This window comes from Myotis daubentonii, chromosome 7, assembly GCF_963259705.1.
Source record: "Myotis daubentonii chromosome 7, mMyoDau2.1, whole genome shotgun sequence".
NCBI classification, from domain to species: Eukaryota; Metazoa; Chordata; class Mammalia; order Chiroptera; family Vespertilionidae; genus Myotis; species Myotis daubentonii.
Window position 1 is genome coordinate 44,439,347 of NC_081846.1, and position 18,267 is coordinate 44,457,613.

Genomic DNA, 18,267 nt, shown 5'->3' on the forward strand with positions numbered 1-18,267 from the left:
AATATCTTTATGTACTTTCACACAGATAAGAAATCTTTGCAAATTATAGATTTTCATAGCCACTCCCACCTAGTAGTCCACTGTTTATTATTTTTGTTATTGTAATTTTGATATGTCTTATATTTTAATATATTTTTTACTCTTGTAATTTTTGAAACCTTATTGCAGAAGGTTGAGTTCATCACTCTTCTGGATCTGGGACACATTATTGTTCTTCACAATATTCTTGGGATATTTTAGCAAGTGCCCTCGTCATCATTTAAAGTGGTTCTCAACCTTCCTAATGCTGCAGCCCTTTATACAGTTCCTCATGTTGTGGTGACCCCCAACTTCATTGTTACAAATTGAACATAATTAAAGCATAGTGATTAATCACAAAACAATATGTTATTATATATGTGTTTTCCGATGGTCTTAGGCGAGCCCTGTGAAAGGGTTGTTCGACCCCCAAAGGGGTCTCGACCCACAGGTTTAGAACCGCTGATTTAAAGCATTGTCTTTCAGATCAAACATAGTTAACAGCATCTTCAGAGAGCATTTTAAAAAACAAGTATAGCCCGGCCGGCGTGTCTCAGTGGTTGAGCATCGACCTATGAACCAGGAGGTCACGCACGGTTCCATTCCCAGTCAGGGCACATGCCCGGGTTGTGGGCTGGATCCCCAGTGTGGGGTGTGCAGGAGGCAGCTGATCAATGATTCTCTCTCATCATTGATGTTTCTCTCTCTCCCTCTCCCTCTCCTTCTCTGAAATCAATACACAAACAAACCCCAAAACAAGTATACATTTGCCACAATAACTATATTAAATACAATCAGCCTTCCCTGCCCCAGCCAGGGTCCTCCGTTCAGAGGCCTGAAGATGGAGACACTGCAAACACACCCACACTTCCACAGGGACTTCCTGTGGATGCTGTGACTGGGAAGGGGGGGCCCAGCTAAGTCCTGAGTTCGCCCATTTCCTGGTTATGGTACTGAGGTCTCTCTCCTCCGGCGGCACTGCCTGGTCTCACTGAAGTGAGGCTCCTGGACTTCGTTATGGGAGGAGAAGGGCATTTGCAAAACCCTGTGCCATTGGAAGCCCCTAAGGACTTCGCAGGTACCGGCGGGCACCTGGCCAAGGAAGCCAAGTGTAATCATCAGAGTCACCAGACTGAGCGAGCAGCACCAATCCTATCAAGTCCTTAAGGCCCCTCCCCAGATAAATAAAACCTGCAGCCTGCGTTTGCTTCCCGAGACACTGAGTTTAAATCCCTGTACGTCTCCCTAGCCAGTTTGGCTCAGTGGATAAGGCCTGCGTACTGAAGGGTCCCAGGTTCTATTCCGGCCAAGGGCACATGCCCCGGGTTGCGGGCTTGATTCCCTGTAGGGGCATGCACGAGGCAGCCGATCAATGATTCTCTCTCATCATTGATGTTTCTATCTCTCTATCCCTCTCCCTTCCTCTCTAAAGTCAATAATATATATATATATTTTTTTAAAAAAATCCCTGTACCCCCGTCACTATCCCAAATGGAAGCCCCTACTCGCTCAAGCAGCCCACCCTCCCCACCCCCTCTGCTGGAAACTCAGGACTAACTGCTTTTCAGCTCCTTTTATGCCAAGGGACCAAGGCGTCATGTCCCCACGAAATATCCCATCAGTGAATGGCTGTGCCTACCCACACTGGACAGTTGGTTTTTTGTTTTTGTTTTTTATTTTTAAATATATTTTTATTGATTTTAGAGAGGGAGAGGGATAGAGAGATAGAAACATCAATGATGGGAGAGAATCATTGATCAGCTGCCTCCTGCATGCCCCCCACTGGGGATCGAGCCTGCAACCCAGGCATGTGCCCTTGGCTAGAATCGAACCTGGGACCCTTCAGTCCGCAAGCCGATGCTCTATCCACTGAGCCAAACCAGCTAGGGCTGGGCAGTTGCTTTTTTAAATCCTCACCTGAGGATATGTTTTTATTTTTATTATTTATTTATCTAAATATATATTTTTACTGATTTCAGAGAGGAAGAGAGAGAGATAGAAACATCAATGCTGAGAGAATCATTGATTGGCTGCCTCCTGCATGCCCCACACTGGGGATCAAGCCCACAACCTGGGTATGTGCCCTGACCAGGAATTGAACCGGTGACCTCCTGGTTCCTGGGTCAAGGCTCAACCGCTGAGCCACACTCGACTGGGCCCAGGGATGTGTTTTTATTGCTTTTAGAGAGAGAGGAAAGGAGACAGAGAGAAACATCGACCCATCGCCTCCCATATGCACCCTGAACTGGGGATTGCACCTGCAACCTTCCACACTGGACATTTTTCATTCACCTCTTTAGTCCTGGGGGGCTGGCCCATACACAGACAGCATGGTGCGTTTCCTTGTTCTTCGGCTCTGACGGGGCTCACATGATGAGTGACATTGGCAGGAGAGGAGGAAAGTCAGTATTTATTCCTCTAGTCTCGCCCCTCTTGGCACCATTCTGCTGGCGGTGGAGAAAATGGCCCCAGGTGTTAGACGGGTGGAGTCGGACTGGACCCTGGGTCGGTCACCTCAGTACTTCAGTTCTGGCTACCACACTCCTCAGGAAGGTGCTGTGGGTTAAAGTGTGTCTTTTCAGAGTCATGGTCTCCACTAATTGGTCAGCGCCAGGGCAGGCGGTCATTTGTCGAGGCAGCTGGTCCTGATGTCAGCCACGCCGTCACTTGTCTGGTTTTTTGCTTTTCTGGGCCTGGAGCTGAAACACAACTGAGGCTGAGATGTTATCCCTAGGGGGTAACGCATAAGGGAGCGGTTGTGCAAGGGCCCACGTGGGCGTCGAATGAGGCCACTCTTTACCCCTGTTCCTCCTCTAAGGGGATCTACCCCATGACCAGGGATATGCTGGGGGAGGAATGGTGACCTGGGGGCCAGGTCCTTGTTTTCCCAGTTTTAGGCAGCCAGGGCTTTCGGCCCTGCTGACCTTCTGTACCTGGCCTATTGTCCTTGCTCTGCGCTTGAACACCTTTACGAACTATTCCGCTAAGCTTTCCTGTATTACCTCACTGGAGAAGATTTGTTTCCTGATAGGAACTGCCCAAATAGTAGCTTTGGTGAAAATGCCATTCTTTGGTTCTTGTGATACTGAGTCAAACAGGAAAATGGGTGTCATAACAATAACAGTAACAATAATGAACTTTTCTTGAGTGCTTACTAAAGGTCAGACGCCACGTATGTTACTTTGCATGCATTAATTCACTTTAACCCCACAACACCTTCCTGAGGAGGGTGGTAGGCAGCCTCTAGGAGGACCCAAGGACCCCTACCCTGGTAACACCCTCACCCTAAGTATGGGCTGCGTTTAGTGACTTGCTTCTAATGACTAGAATATAGCAGAGAGACGCAGTGTCACTTTCAAGATTAGGCTCCATCTTTCTCACTTGGAGGGAAAACAGTTGTCATGTTGTGGGCTGTCCAATGGAGACACGCACGTAGCAATAAACTGATGTCTCCAGCCAACAGGCAGAGATGACCCGAGGACTGCCAACAGCCACGTGAGTTAACTCAAAAGCAAATCCTCCTTCGGCCAAGCCTTGAGACGCCTGTGGCCCTGGCTCACAACTTGACTGCAGCCTTATCAGAGACACTGAGCCAAATACAGCCAGCTAAGCTACACCCGTCCTCACCCAGAAAAACTGAGGTAATAAATGTGTATTTTAAGTCACTAAGTTTTGGAGTAACTTGTTACACAGCAACTGATAACTAATACAAAGAAATGTCATTATTATCATCCTCATTTTATTTATTTATTTTTACTTTTTAATTAAATTTATTGGGATGACAGCTATATATATGCCTAAGTGACCTATATGACCAAACAACCAGAACAACCAGAATGACCAGTCGACCAGTCGGTATGACATGCACTGACCACCAGGGGGCAGATGCTCAATGCAGGAGCTGCCCCTGGTGGTCAGTGTGCTCCCACAGCCAACCTCCTATGGCCCCTCCCCATGGCTGGCTGGCCCCCCAATAGGCCTCGATTGCTGGCCAGGCTGAGGGACCCCACCCGTGCATGAATTCGTGCACCGGGCCTCTACTTGGTTAATAAAATTATATAGGTTTCAGATGTACAATTCTATAATACATCATCTGTATATTGTATTGCCTGTTCAAGTCTCCTTCCATCACCATTTATCTCTCCTTTACCCTTTTCTACCCCCTCCCACACCCACCCTCTGGTAATCACCATACTGTTGTGTGTGTCTATGAGGTTGTTGTTGTTGTTGATTTCTTAACCCCTTCACTTCTTTCACCCAGCCCCGTATCCTCAATTTAGAGAGTAGGGTGCATTTTTTTCTTTTGTTTCCTTACTTTGTCTTTGTCTGTTGTATTCTTGTCATAAGAGATTTCATAGGCATAGATCCTATAAACCTGTTATCCTGGCCAGCCCCTAATGCTTGCAGGCCTCCTCAGACTGGCTCTATGTAAATAAGCTTTACTGTGGATTACGTGCACATGAGGTAAAAGTCAGTGCTAAGAGAACCTTGAAGCCAATGACGCAGACTGTTGGGAATGGATCAAGCATTTACGAGTCATCAGGACACTTACCGCCTCTAGCAAAGGCTCACGTGATAGGATAAGTTGGTCATGGAGTAGGTTAGATTGACATCAGAAACCTCAAAAAAAGTGACAATCTCATGAAAAATTACTTACAATGAGAATTTTAAGAAGTGCACACACTCCCCAAACCCATGATACATCTCTCTTAGGTCTTAATATGGTTCCAAAAACCCCAAGGCTTAGTTAGCTAAAGCTGTTAACATGCATGCAATTAAAAAATCAAACAAACAGAATTTTACTTTTATCCTAAAAATTCCCTTTTGGTTCCTGCCATCCAGAACGTGTATGTTCCAGTATGCATTCGGCAGTCAAGCTACCGGTGGCTTTAGATTATGAACACGTTTGACTCTTTTTTTTTTTTTTTAAATATATTTTATTGATTTTTTACAGAGAGGAAGGGAGAGAGATAGAGAGTCAGAAACATCGATGAGAGAGAGAAACATCGATCAGCCGCCTCCTGCACATCCCCCACTGGGGATGTGCCCGCAACCCAGGTACATGCCCTTGACCGGAATCGAACCTGGGACCTTTCAGTCCGCAGGCCGACGCTCTATCCACTGAGCCAAACCGGTTTCGGCAACTCTTTGTCCAGCCATAAAAGCTTTAACAAGGACCTTCACCCTCTAAAATTCCCCCAAAAGTTCCTCCCCTGGGAACTTAGCTAGTTATATATACAAACATGTTGGTCTCTCCTCTTATGCCTTTTTAATAAAATGGACTAACTTAGCAAAAAATAATTTAGGAAAACCTTCGTCTTAAGTCTACCTCAATGGCCTTCCCTTAAAGAAAGATTTTCAAATATGTTGGGGACAATAGAATGCATTCTTTGTTTGATAGGTAGAAACTTACAAAATACAAAATGACTTCAAAAACAGTTCTAAAAGGATCCTAGAAGAAACTTTGGCCAACTGAGAAGGTAATTTTAACTTAGGCACCTAAGAGCAAGAGTCTCCTCTAAAAAGTTAATGACGAATTGAAGATACAAGAGGAGCCTAAAACGAAAGACTGTAAGGCCCATTGGTTTTCCTATCCTTTCTCTCCCAGGAATAGCTATTGCCCTCTTTGGTATTCTAAGGGCTTGACGTAGCTTTCTGCTTGCTCGGGGACATGCAGGCTGTCAGGTCTTTCCTTGAACTATCAGAGGAATGACTCTGGAAGGTTGTAACCTTTGTATACTCTTGGGCCCATGGAATTGTTTTACTGTCAAATATATTTATTGTTTGCCCCACCTCAGACCTAACAAGACAATTCAAATAATTTAGTAATTCCGTGATCAGATCTTTGGTAGAATTAAAAGTCTGATAGAAAAATTTTTAAGGTTTCCTCAGCAACTCTCCAGCCCCTCCTGCAGAAAGTCAGGAATGTAAACACAGTTCACGACTGCTCGGGACGGAGCAAACCAAAGGGGGGAATATTAGGAGAGAATTTTAAAAGCACAAGCGGCTGAAAGGTTCCCTTGGCCCAAGCAGCCCCATCCTCCACCCTCCCACTCTCACCCCCCTCCTTAAATATTGTTTGTCGAAGACAAATACAAACCTTAAAACTCTTCTCTAAAAACAGTAAAAGCCTTGCCATCTAAACAACTGAACTTAACTTATAGTGACTGCTATAAACTAGTGGGTTTTGCATTATTGTACCTGTCTCATGGCTGAAATTTTTTTTTAAATTATTATTGTTGTTTAAATTATGACACGTCTCCTTTTTCCCCGCCCCCCTACTCCTGTCCCCCAGGATAAGCCCCCACCGATCCAGTGTCCATGTCCATTGGTTATGCTAATATGCATGCATATGTTAATATAAAAAAAAAACACCATTGAAACCTGTAAAGAATTTGTGTGAGTTTATTTGAGCCAAACTGTCGACATTTGCCAGAAGCAGAACCTCAATGAATTGAGATAATGCTCCGAAGAATGGCAGGTCACATTTGTATTTGTACATTGTAATCAAAGGAAAGGGACATAGGTGAGTTATATGAAATCCATTGGTGATAGACTAGAGAGGTGGGAGAAAGCAAAGTGGGGAAACCCCTGGGATTGGATAAAAAGTAAAATGATAGACACATACTTAGGTGGGTGCAGGAACAATTAACATGATAATGAAGGAATCTGTGGTATCTGTCCTGGGGCACATTAGGTTGTGCTCCAAGGCGTCCAGAAAAAAGGGAAGTTACAAGCTACCCAGACATTTCAAGGGTATGTTATTATAGATGCAAAAAGACAGATAGGCTCAGTTAAGGTAAAGGTTGACCTTGTCAGTGAAAATACCGGCCTAGGATGTAACTACCCACCATAACTGCTTTTAGTTAAAGTTTAATTTCAGCTCATCCTTTGTGGTTACTTTAGGTCTCTAGTTTGCAAGACTGCCATGCAGGCCTCCCCTGAGCTTGTCAGGTTAGCATGTGGCCCCTTTCGTCCACACATACAAGTCTTTTGAGTTTTTTTTTAGTAGTTTATTGATTTTTAGAGAGAAAGTAAGGGAGAGGGAGAGAGAGAAACATCGATGTGAGAATGAAACATAGATCGGCTCCCTCCTGCATGCCCCCTACTGGGGATCAAGCCACAACCAGGGCATGTGCCATTGACCAGGAATGTAACTGGCAACCTCCTGGCTCACAGGAGGACACCCCACCATGAGCCACACTGGCTAGGGCTCATGGCTGAAATTTTAAAAAGAAAATATCAGGTCTCTGGTTGCACCTATTTATGTGTGTGTTGTCTACCTCCAGAGGATATTACTAAAATTGGTTTGCAAAGAGCTCTGTTTAATTGGCTGTAAGAAATTAAGCACTTATATAAATTAAGAAACATAGCAGAAACTAACCCAAATGTTTTCAGGTTCTGCGAAAATATTTGGTGTTAATGCTAATTTAAACAGACATATCATTTAAAAAATTATTAATTTTTTAATCCTCACTGGAGATTATATATATAGATAGATAGATTAGAGGGAGAGAGAGAAACATCAATCAGTTGCCAACTGGGGATTGAGCCTGCAACCTTTTGGTGCACAGGATGACATTCCAACCAACTGAGCATCCCAGCTAGGGCCAAACATATCTTTGCAGCAAAACCAGACAAGTGACTTCAGGGCTGACCTCAGGACCAACTGCATTGAATAATGACTCCCTGCCCTGACCCTGACCAATCAATCAGTGGAGACCCCAACCCTGAAAGGACGCATCCGGGAAGCTGGTGAATATTCTATTGAGACCTTCCCCTGGGACGCGCCCTGAAATCCCCACCCTTAACCCCCTGGGCCCAGGGCACCGGGTGCTCTCCCTCCCAGGAGCACGCCGGTGCCTTTCCCCTGCCCCTCCTCCAGGTGCCTTACCTTTTCCTTCCTCTCTCCCAACCTCCAAGGGCCCTTCCTCTGCCTCTATAACTTGTTTCCTTGGCCCATTTCTTCTATGAATTACTTCTTATACCTCTGTGATTTTTCTAAATAAATGTTCTCTTATAGTTTGAGTCTTGGCTCTGAATTCTTTCCTAGCCAGCACTCAAGTACCCAGGTCTGGTCTGACACCAGCGGCCACCACCGCCACGTTATCCATAGTAAGTATACTACGCCTCTTATTCTACGTAGGCTTCCGAACTTGTCAGCAAGAAAAATAACTCATATGATGAAGTTTTCATAATTAATCTAAACTTAATTGTGAAGAACTAATGAATTACATGTAAGTGGAATAAAAAGTTCTTTTTTAGCAATAATTATGTGTTAATGTACATGTACTAAAGAATAGTTTCCAAAACTCTTTTGGTAACTTCAAGCTTTAAAATGTTGCTAGCTAAATTAAATAATAAAAATTTATTGAATATTTAGATCATTTCAAAATAAGAAAACATATTGAGACATTAGTTGCTGAGTAAGTCTAAGTTTACCTATTTTGGGCTTCTGATTTCAGAAAAACTAAAAGATAAGTTTGGATCTGTTAATAAAAATGTCTTGTGTTTTGTAGAGCGAGCATATGAAATATGTTTCTAGTAAAAGAGTCTATTTTTGTAGAGATTGTGAAATGTGTGGGTTTGCCAATCTATAAAATACTGATATGGCTGCTCATAGTTGCTAAGTTTGTAGCTTTCCTTAGAAATTAAGATGAAAGAAAAATAATGTTTTTGGTAATAGTGTTACCGGATGAGGTCTGGTCCCGGGCTGGTCTGCCTAGGGCAGGGGTGGGCAAAATTTTGAATCGAGGGCCACAATGGGTTCTTAAACTGGACCAGAGGGCCGGAACAAAAGCATGGATGGAGTGTTTGTGTGAACTAATATAAATTCAAAGTAAACATCATTACATAAAAGGGTACAGTCTTTTTTTTTTTTTAGTTTTATTCATTTGCCCACGGCTGGCCTAGGGACCACCAGTAATGTGTGGGTTCTTGTCTTGATGTAGGAAAGATTTCACAGTGCGAGTCCAGGTGGCTTTTGAAAGTATGTTTATTAAAGCTGGGAACAGTGAAACCAAGGGAGGACTTAGGGTAGAAGCAGCCACAGGAGAAAGTCAGAGGAAAGGGGGCCTTGGAGACAGGTTCAGAGGGTTAGCCCATGTCTAGCTGCTGCTGCCCACACTCCCTGGCAGCAAGTCTCATGGGGTCCCTTGGAGTTTAGAAGATGCATGCCTGTGTAGGAAGGAAGGGTGGGTTTTTTCTTTTATCTTTCCTTTGCCGGCTTAAATCCTAGGGGAGATCTCAGGGAATATTCATTAGCTTTTCATGTGTTTTCTAAATTTTGTTTCACAGTGACCTATGATCCTATTTGACGGAGTGTTTTTAAATCTTTCATATATGTATATATCTATGTATATAAAAGGCTAAGCGACTGAGCGACTGGTCAACTGGTTGCTATGACATGCACTGACCACCGGGGGTAGACACTCAATGCAGGAGCTGCCCCCTTGGTGGTCAGTGAATTCCCACAGTCAACTCCCTCAGCAGGCCAACCTTCTGTGGCCAGCCAATCTCCTGCAGTCCCTCCCCCATTGGCTGGACAACCTCCTGCAGCCCCTCCCCAAGGCTGGCTGCCCCCCCCCCCCGACCATTGGCCCTGATCACCGGCCAGGCCGAGGGACCCGATCAGTGCATGAATTTGTGCACTGATTTGTGCACTGGGCCTCTAATATATATATATATATATACTAGGGGCCCGGTGCACGAAATTCGTGCACTGGGTGTGTGTGTGTGGGGGCGAGTGTCCCTCAGCCCAGCCTGCCCCCTCTCACATACTGGGAGCCCTCAGGCGTTGACCCCCATCACCCTCCAATCGCAGGATCGGCCCCTTGCCCAGGCCTGACGCCTCTGACAGAGGCGTCAGGCCTGGGCAGGGGACCCTCATTTCCCCCCAACACTGGTTCTGCCCCCAGCCCAGGCCTGATGCCTCGGCCAGAGGTGTAGACCCCCATCACCCTCCGATCGCCTGATCGGCCCCTTGCCCAGGCCTGACGCCTCCGCCAGAGGTGTCAGGCTTGGACAGGGGACCCCCATCTCCCCCTGATCACTGGCTCTGGCCCCCACCCAGGCCTGAGGCCTCTGGCCCAGGAATCATGCCTGGGCAGGGGACCCCCATCTCCCTCTGATCGCTTGCTCCACCCCCCGCCCAAGCCTGACGCCTCTGACCCAGGCTTCAGGCCTGGGCAAGGGGACCATCATATCCCCCCAATCCCCGGCTCCACCCCCCACCCAGGCCTGATGCCTCAGCCAGAGGAGTTGGCCCTCATCACCCTCCAATCACCAATCACCGGATCGGCCCCTTGACCAGGCCTGAGGCCTCCGGCAGAGGTGTCAGGCCTGGGCAGGGGACCTCCAGCTCCCCGCGGTTGCAGGCTCCGCCCCTGCCCCTGCAGGACACCTCTGGCCTAGGCATCCGGCCCGGGCAGCGGGGACCCGCAGCTGCAGCGGCCCCGTGATCGTGGGCTTCGCTTTAGGCCCAGGCAAGGGACCCCTAGCTCCCGGGACTGCCAGCTTCGACCATGCCCAGCTCCCATCGCTGGCTCCACCCCTACTTCCTGCTATCACTGGCCAGGGCGGCAAAGGTGCCTGATTCTCCAATCATGGCTGGGGGGCAGGGCAAAGGCGGCCCCAGGGCCTCCTTTGCCCTGCCCCCCAGCTCTTAGCTCCCCCCTGGGTTTCCGATCACTGTCAGTGGCAGGGGGCTTCTTCCTGCTTTCCCTTTCGCCTCCCTGCATTGTGCCTACATATGCAAATTAACTGCCATCTTGTTGGCAGTTAACTGCCAATCTTAGTTGGCAGTTAATTTGCATATAGCCCTGATTAGCCAATGAAAAGGGTATCGTTGTACGCCAATTACCATTTTTCTCTTTTATTAGATAGGATGTTTTTTTACAAACTTCCCAAAATTAAAGAGTTTTTTCTTAACCTGAAAATAAATTTTCCATGAAGCCCTAGAAAATGAATGTAAATGATTTGATATAAGCTTCAGATAAATCATCATAATAGCTTATGCTTAGATAGATTTTGTGCCTGATACTGTATAAGCCCTTTGGAAAGTTTACCTGAATAAGTGATGGCATCATCATAGATATATCAAACTTCAACCCCGACATCTACAATTCTTCTTAAGATCTGCCCCCTTTGATAAACATAAACTTTCATTTTTTTGAAATATTTACAGATTGACCTGTGCATTTAATTTTATCTGCTTTTGTTGTCCAATTAAATAAAGGAAACAAAAAAGTTAAACAGCACAATATGTAACCAGATAAACGTGTATATTAGAAAAGCCACCTTCGAAAGGACTCTTTAACCAACCCAAGATGAAAAGGACCTGAATCAGGTGCTCTTAACTAATCCGTGGGCTGCCAATTTTAAGGGTGTTGACTGGTGGGTTCATTTAAAGAAAGTTCGTGCACCCAAACTGGACTGCTCCACCAACAGAGGAATTAAAATTAAAAGTCACTGGGAAGTGAGTCAGACAGCATCTGTTGTGGACAGCTAACCGAAAATTCTGGACTAGGCTTGCATAATCTAAACCTTTTTTTTTTTTCTTTTCTTCTTTTTCTTTTAGTTCCTTCCTATCTCACAAATAATATGAGAGTCTAAGCACTCACTATCATAGTTATTGTTTCCTTTTCCCCATAAATTTCTACCTGGAAAGATAACTCACCAATGGGCGTCATCTTTAAACGTACTTCATAGGTCAAAACATGCAACTCGTTGCACACATAGTTAAGGGTGTTCAATTCCTGGTGATGTCAACCCCTGCAAAGGTCAGATTTGAAAGAATACTTTTTCCTTGGGCCAGTGTTACAGTGAATAAATACATGATTAGGAACTTATCAAAACCTTAGAAGAAACTGTTGGATCTACCACCAAAAAAAAATAGCCACCCAAGAAAAAAATCTTTACATTCCCTGGACAAGTTGTATTAGACAATGAAATTATTCTCAACCATCTTCTAGCTAAAGAAGGTGGGTTTTGCTCTATTGTTAGTATTTACTTATTATACTTGGATAAAACACCTCTGGTGAAGTACAAATGGAACTAGGTAAAATCTGGGCACAACCCAAATGATTAAATACAGTGCCCACTGGTAGCCATAGTTCTGTGATATCTTCAGCTGGCCGACTGCAGGTATCGCTTCCTGCTTCAGATCTCCAAATTGGACTTGTCATTTTGTTGTTATAGAAAATTTTGCTGTTATAAAACTTTGCTTTGCATAGCTTGACGCTATAAAGACACCACCCAGATAATGGTTGCTTAACGTTTTCAGGTGATTACTGAGGCCTATGGGACGTCATATGAGAAACCTCTAGAAATTACAGAAGATTTTGGTCCTTAAAAGTTCATTATGGTAAAGCTCTTGTGCCCTGATGGGGAATTGAATTCTCACACGTTTGGTGTGCAGGATTACTGAGCCACGGCCAGGGCTGCTCTGGCATTCTTGTTGCTCAAATGTGGCCCAAGCCTCCCAAGGAAACAGCTTTCCCTCTGACGCAAATCATGACCTAACAGGCATGAGACTTTCTAACAACGGAGCACCGATGAGATGATACCGTCCTTTTCATAACTGATCAGTTTTGCTTTCCAATGGTTGAAGAGATGCTTTCAAGGAAAGATCGCCAAACAGGAGAAACGTGAAAAATAACATAAATGGGTCCGCCTCAAAATGGAGTCAGAGCTGCTACCCCAGCACTGCCTTACCTGTCTCATGTCTCAAACCTTTGGAATGTTTAAATCGGGCAAGATAAACTTTAGGCCAAACCAACACTATATTCCAAAGCTATTTGCAAAGCTCACAGGAAAGCAGACTGAAAATTAAAGTCATTCTTTAGAATGAACACCATCATGTGTAGCTAAAGAATAACCACGCCTATTTGCATCTATTGAAATTCTTTCCCTGACTTTTTAACACCAACAGAAGTTCTTTCTTTCTGTTCAGGTAACTATTCCCCTTCCCTTGCTCATAAAAACCCCTGGCGTTCGCCCCCTAGAGGAAACACTGTGTGGATTTGTTTCTACCTGAATCAGTGTTTCTCACATAGCGAGTTTTTGGGTTCTCAAACAAATGCTCGTTGCCTCTTACTGTGGCCTTTTATTTTTAAGTTAACAGTGGGTTCCACTCCATTTTAAAACTCCTTTTAAAAAATCAATCTGAATGTAAGGTATCTCAAGGCCGGACCCTCTCTTTTGAGAAGAGAGGGCGATGGGAAAAAGCTTTCCCTCCGGGCAGGGGCGGGGAGCCCCAGCAGCGGAAAGCTGGAAAGGATGCAATCTTGGGGGGCAGGGCCCTTGGTTGGACACCCCGTCCAGGCACCCTCTCCTCTGCAGAAGCCGCTGCGTCCCCCGCTGCGCAGGGGAGGAGGGTGGGACAACACACACGTCCCCAGGCACTAACTCACCTCGTGCCCGCCGCGCTCCACTCGGGGGACCCGGGGCCGTATGGGGCGCTGAGCCTCAGAACCAAGCTGGGCTGGCGGGACGCCCCAGCAGAGGGCCTGGGGCCAGCGGCGGCCTCGCGGCGCGTCCACATGTGGCGGGGCCGCAGGGCGGGGCGGGGGGACCGGGAGCCCAGGGGGGAGGGTTTACATCTCCGAGAAGTTCCCGGATGGTCGCAGCCTCCCAGCGCTGAGCGCTTTTCCTGCCCGGCGGCTCGGCCGGCCCCACAGACGAGGGAGAAGTTTCCCAGAAAAAATGCCTGGCGCGCCGCGGGGCCCTGGAGCCGCCCGGAGTCGCTGCGTGGTAAGGGACGCGTGGCCGCCGCCTCGGGCGCCACCAGGTGCTGGGGTCTCCAGGGAGTGATCGTGGGGACCCCCGCGGCTACCGGGACCCCAGGGGGGCACTGAGTTCGGAAACGCGGCTTGGCGCTGGGTGGGCGCGGGCGGGGAGGCGGGCGGGGCGGCGGGGGCCGTCGGGGCTGCCTCGGCTGCGGCTGCAGGAGGTGGGCGCGGGTGCAGCCCCGGGAGGGGCGCGTCTCCGGCCCCGCGGCCCGCGCGCCCTGCCCGTCCGGCCGCTGGGGCGGGAAGGAAGGGGCCGTGGAGAGCGGGGCTCCGGACGCGGGCGCCTCCCGGGCTGGGCGCGCTCCTGGACTCCGTGGACCCGGGCCGTCCGGGAGGCTCGGGACCGCAGGCGCCGTCGTTCACCGCGACCCGGGTTTCGCGGGAGTGAGCCTGGGCCGCATCTGCACCCCAGCTGGGCCGATGGCACTCGGGGCACCCCCGGGGTCAGTGCCTGCCATGGAACCGCCTCGCCTTTTCCGCCGGGGAATCATGCCACCCCGCACATCGGTTTCCCCAGCCAGCCTCCCGCCGGTGGCCCCAGACGGATGCTCGCACTGTGGTCGTTGCAGACGCGCGTTAGGTGTGTGTGCTGGCCCTCGGGGCACCTCGAGTCCGGGTCAGCGCCTTTCCTCCGGGCCTCTCCCAACTTCCCGACAGCTTCACTGCAGTCTCGCTCTCCTACTTTTTTTCTATTAAAATAATTCTCTCTTTTGTTTTAAAAGAACAGTTAAAGAAAGTTGCAAGTGTAAGAGAAACCAGCTGCCCAATTCGCGGGGGTGGGGGGGGGGCGTGGGGGGGGAAGGGGCAGTATGGGGTAGGGGGGCAGATCTTCAACTGGTGGTTAGACAGTGAACTGTTCGGGACGAACAAAGGGTGTGTCTGTGTGAGGAACCCAACCTGGCCAGATCGCTGGTCCCAGAGGAACGGCCCTCCTGGGCTGGGCTCCTGGCCTTATCTCAGCTGTCCAGGAAGCCTCTCCAATTGTCAGCAGTGATTGGGCGGACTTGGTCCCTTTTTCTGAAAACTGTCTGTCACTGTTGTCCCCTGGATAGTCACTGGATCCCGCCCCCAGTTGCTGACACCATGTAACCCCAGACTCCAGGCCACGCAGCCGGGAGCCCCTGGGCAGAGTGCCGTGGGTGGGTTTTCTTTTGCCAGGTTCCAAAGGCAGTTTCAAACAGCAGTAGTTTCATTTTGATTCACTGGCATATTTTTCCTTTTCAAAAATGCCTTTTTCTATAATTAATAAAATAATTTTGAGAAATTTTCTATTTCTGTTTTTATAAATCACATTTTTACTTCTTGAGGTGAAGGGACCCTACATTACCCTGACTGGTGTGGTTCAGTCGGCTGAGCGTTGTCCCATGCACCAAAGGGTAGCCAATTGGGTAGTCAGGGCACGTGCCCAGTTTCGGGTTCCATCCCTGGTCTGGGCACGTGTGGGAAGCACTGGATCAATGTGTCTCTCTCACATCACATCAATGTTTCTCTCTCCTTCTCCCTTCCCTTTTCTCTCTCTCTTTCTCTCTCTAATCAACAATAACATTTTTTTTAAAAAAAGAAACTTACATAAGCATTTTTCGTCTTCACAGTGTTCAAAACACAGCCTTCTACTTTTGCTGTGTATCTTTACCTGCCTGTTATCCCCACAAGGTTGAGTTTCTCAGGGACCAAATCCGCAAGCCCCTATAGAAGCCCTGTCATTACCTGTTGAAGGAACTATGCAAGGTAGACTCTGCAGATGTTACTAAAAACCATAAGGTATGAGGATCAAGTGTGACAATGGGGTGTGAAACCGCCAAACGCAGCACAGCACAAGGCATTAGGGGTCTGCCCAGACACCGTGCAGTGTGTAGCACCAAGACACAGAGGGATGCAGAGCTAAAGTGGCAGGATGGGGGCAGCAAAGAGAAGGTTGTCTGGCCTTATCTTTTAAGTTTACTGTCTCAGGTCCTCTGGCCAGGGATGAACCCTCTTTTGTGGGTCCCTGGGTCTGTGTCATTGTCTTTTGATATTTCAGGTTGTAATTTTAGGAACATGTATGTTTTCTACAATGCACATCAGGAGAACAAAGTCAAACCAAAGTACCTGTTACCTGTTGCTCTAATGTCTTCACTGTTAAGCACCTGGTATTTGGGATTTCACCTCCCAGAGCCATGGTCTTCCTGAAGCCTGCCCTCCAGTGAGGTCTGCCACGCTCCCAGTGACTCCCACGCAGAGGCCTCTCTGCCACTGTGGCTCAGCACCCACAGTTACGCTGTAGCATTGGAAGGTTTGGAACGCTTGTTCCTCGTGCATAGCCACGACCCACATATGTGAATCAGGCCACAGGTGGAATCAAGCTAGACACTCATCCAGCATTGAGGGTCCCTATGGGGGGGGGGGTCCCTGCTGTGCCCTGTGCTAGGAGTAGAGGGGGACGCCTAGCTCAGAAAGAGGTGAAGTTTGCCCCCGAATGCTTACCTTCTGGTAGAAATGAGACATGGTTTCAAACAGCAGGAATGCACGACAGAATGTAGTAAATAAGGTTAAAAAAACAAACGGTGCAGATCAAATACAGGGAATTTAGAGGAGAGTGCAGTTACACCCAGCTGGAGGGGGTCGGTCCTTCCCTCATTTGCTGGTCCACTTAACAAGTATTTATTAAGTGTCCGCTCTGCGCCAGGCAGAGGAGGGCGAGCAGGCACGTGCGTGCGCGTCGTGCTTCGCTTCACTGCTGCAGTTGAGGGGCAGTTCAGGTCCTGCCTCCCTGTGACAAGAGAACACTTCTCACGGGGCCTCATTGTACTGCCTAGCCCAACATTTGTCAAAATAATGAACTCCGTCTCTTGTGTACTTTGGAATAATAAAAACTCTAGGCTCACCAAAGCCCCCAGAATACCTTCAATTAGTTGAGTAATGCTATTCCGCCCAACGCGCTTTAACTAGTAGTTGAAGTATGCTGGTCCTTAGCCATGGGCGTGCCTAGATGTTTATAAAGGTTTGATTCTGTTAGTTGGGGGTGAGGCCCAGGAATCTAGGTTTTGAAAGCCCCCTGGGGATGCTGACGTGCTGCCCAGGGCAGAGTTGCTAAAGGTTAAAGCACGGGCCGGGAATTCGGACAGACCTGGCTTCCTTGCAGTCCCAACTCTTTGTCATTTACAAGTTCTGCGACCTCTGTTTCTTTACCTTTAAAACCTACCTTGTTCTGAGCGTGGGATGAAGTCATGGATGTGGCTCACTTAGCAGATTGTGCTGCTGGTCAGTCTTCGTGGGTTGTTATTATTCGCATCCGTGTTAGCTTGTATAAAGCAGTGTTGATATTCCTCTTTCCACACACAAGTACAAGAAGAGCCTAAGCAGAGGAACTGCTTTTTATATAAATTAACGTTTTGAACAGTCCCTTAGCTGTCTGTAGTCTATTGAGAGTTTCACACCAGTCATCTCATGTATTCTCTTAACAGCTAAGAAGGAATCTCACAGAACAGAATCTCAGTTCTTGGGGCTCCCTGCCCTCGGTATCTGCTTACCCAGGGAGCCTACTCTGCCAAGATTATCAGGGCAGATAAAGGGCTGGAAACCAAAGACTGATGCTTTCCTGGTCCTTTGGCACCAGGAAGTGTCAGGGTACCACATTGTGGCTATCGCGCAGTGGTCATTGTCAATATGGGTGACCAGTGGGAATGCCTGCCTCAGGCCAGACAGCTTTGGTCACAGGGATAGCACCTAAGCCTGTGGGGTGGAGATCCCACTGCTTTTGTGTCCTTTTGTGGTCAGGGGTCAGGGAACTTTGATTGATCAGAAGCACTCTCACTATTAGTCTTCACCCTATATAATAAAAGGGTAATATGCAAATTGACCCCAACAGCAGAACGACTGGGAATTACTGGTCACTATGACACACAGTGACCACCAGGGGGCAGATGCTCAATGCAGGAGCTGCCCCCTGGTGGTCAGTGCGCTCCCACAGGGGGACCTCTGTTCAGCCACAAGCCAGGCTGAGGGCTGCCAGCACAGTGGTGGTGGCGGGAGCCTCTCCCGCCTTCTCAGTAGAGCTAAGGATGTCTGACTGCAGCTTAGGCCTGCTCCCTGCTGGCAAGTGGACATCCCCTGAGGGCTCCTGGGCTGCCAGTGGGATGTCTGACTGCCAGCTTAGGCCCGATCCCCTGGGGAGCAGGCCTAAGCCAGCAGGTGGACATCCCCCGAGGGGTCCCAGACTGTGAGAGGGCACAGGCCAGGCTGAGGGACCACCCCAAGTGCACAAACGGGCCTCTAGTATTAGTTATAAATTGACTTTGCTCATACTCAAGAAAAGAAAAACATAGCTAAAATAAATAGTCCACACAACTACCTACCGTTTTCATTAGTTTAGAAGTTTCAATAAACATGGTTCATATCGTAAAAACATGTTGCTATGATGTTATACAAATTTAACATTTTAGCATTACTTGCTATGGATATATTTTTTCCCATCTAATAA

General features: G+C 47.8%; 1 protein-coding gene and 1 long non-coding RNA gene across 5 annotated transcripts in view; one reads left to right on the top strand and one right to left on the bottom strand.

Annotated features, from left to right (window-relative positions):
• Positions 1–1,537: 1,537 nt before the first annotated feature.
• Positions 1,538–13,590, bottom strand: LOC132238515 (uncharacterized). 2 transcript variants are annotated; one of them, XR_009453813.1, is made up of 4 exons: positions 13,431–13,590; positions 4,571–4,638; positions 1,899–2,717; positions 1,538–1,653 (listed from the first exon to the last, which is right to left on the bottom strand). It is a non-coding gene; the product is annotated as an uncharacterized LOC132238515 (long non-coding RNA). The 2 variants fall into 2 exon arrangements; XR_009453814.1 differs by lacking the exon at positions 4,571–4,638.
• Positions 13,591–13,600: 10 nt separating this feature from the next.
• The window catches only part of WIPF1 (WAS/WASL interacting protein family member 1), a 113,599-nt gene continuing 108,932 nt past the window's right edge, over positions 13,601–18,267 (top strand). For all 3 annotated transcript variants that reach the window (XM_059704027.1, XM_059704026.1, XM_059704025.1), the window contains exon 1: positions 13,601–13,770. The gene's annotated coding sequence lies outside the window, so the exon portion shown is untranslated. The remainder of the gene's footprint in view (positions 13,771–18,267) is intronic.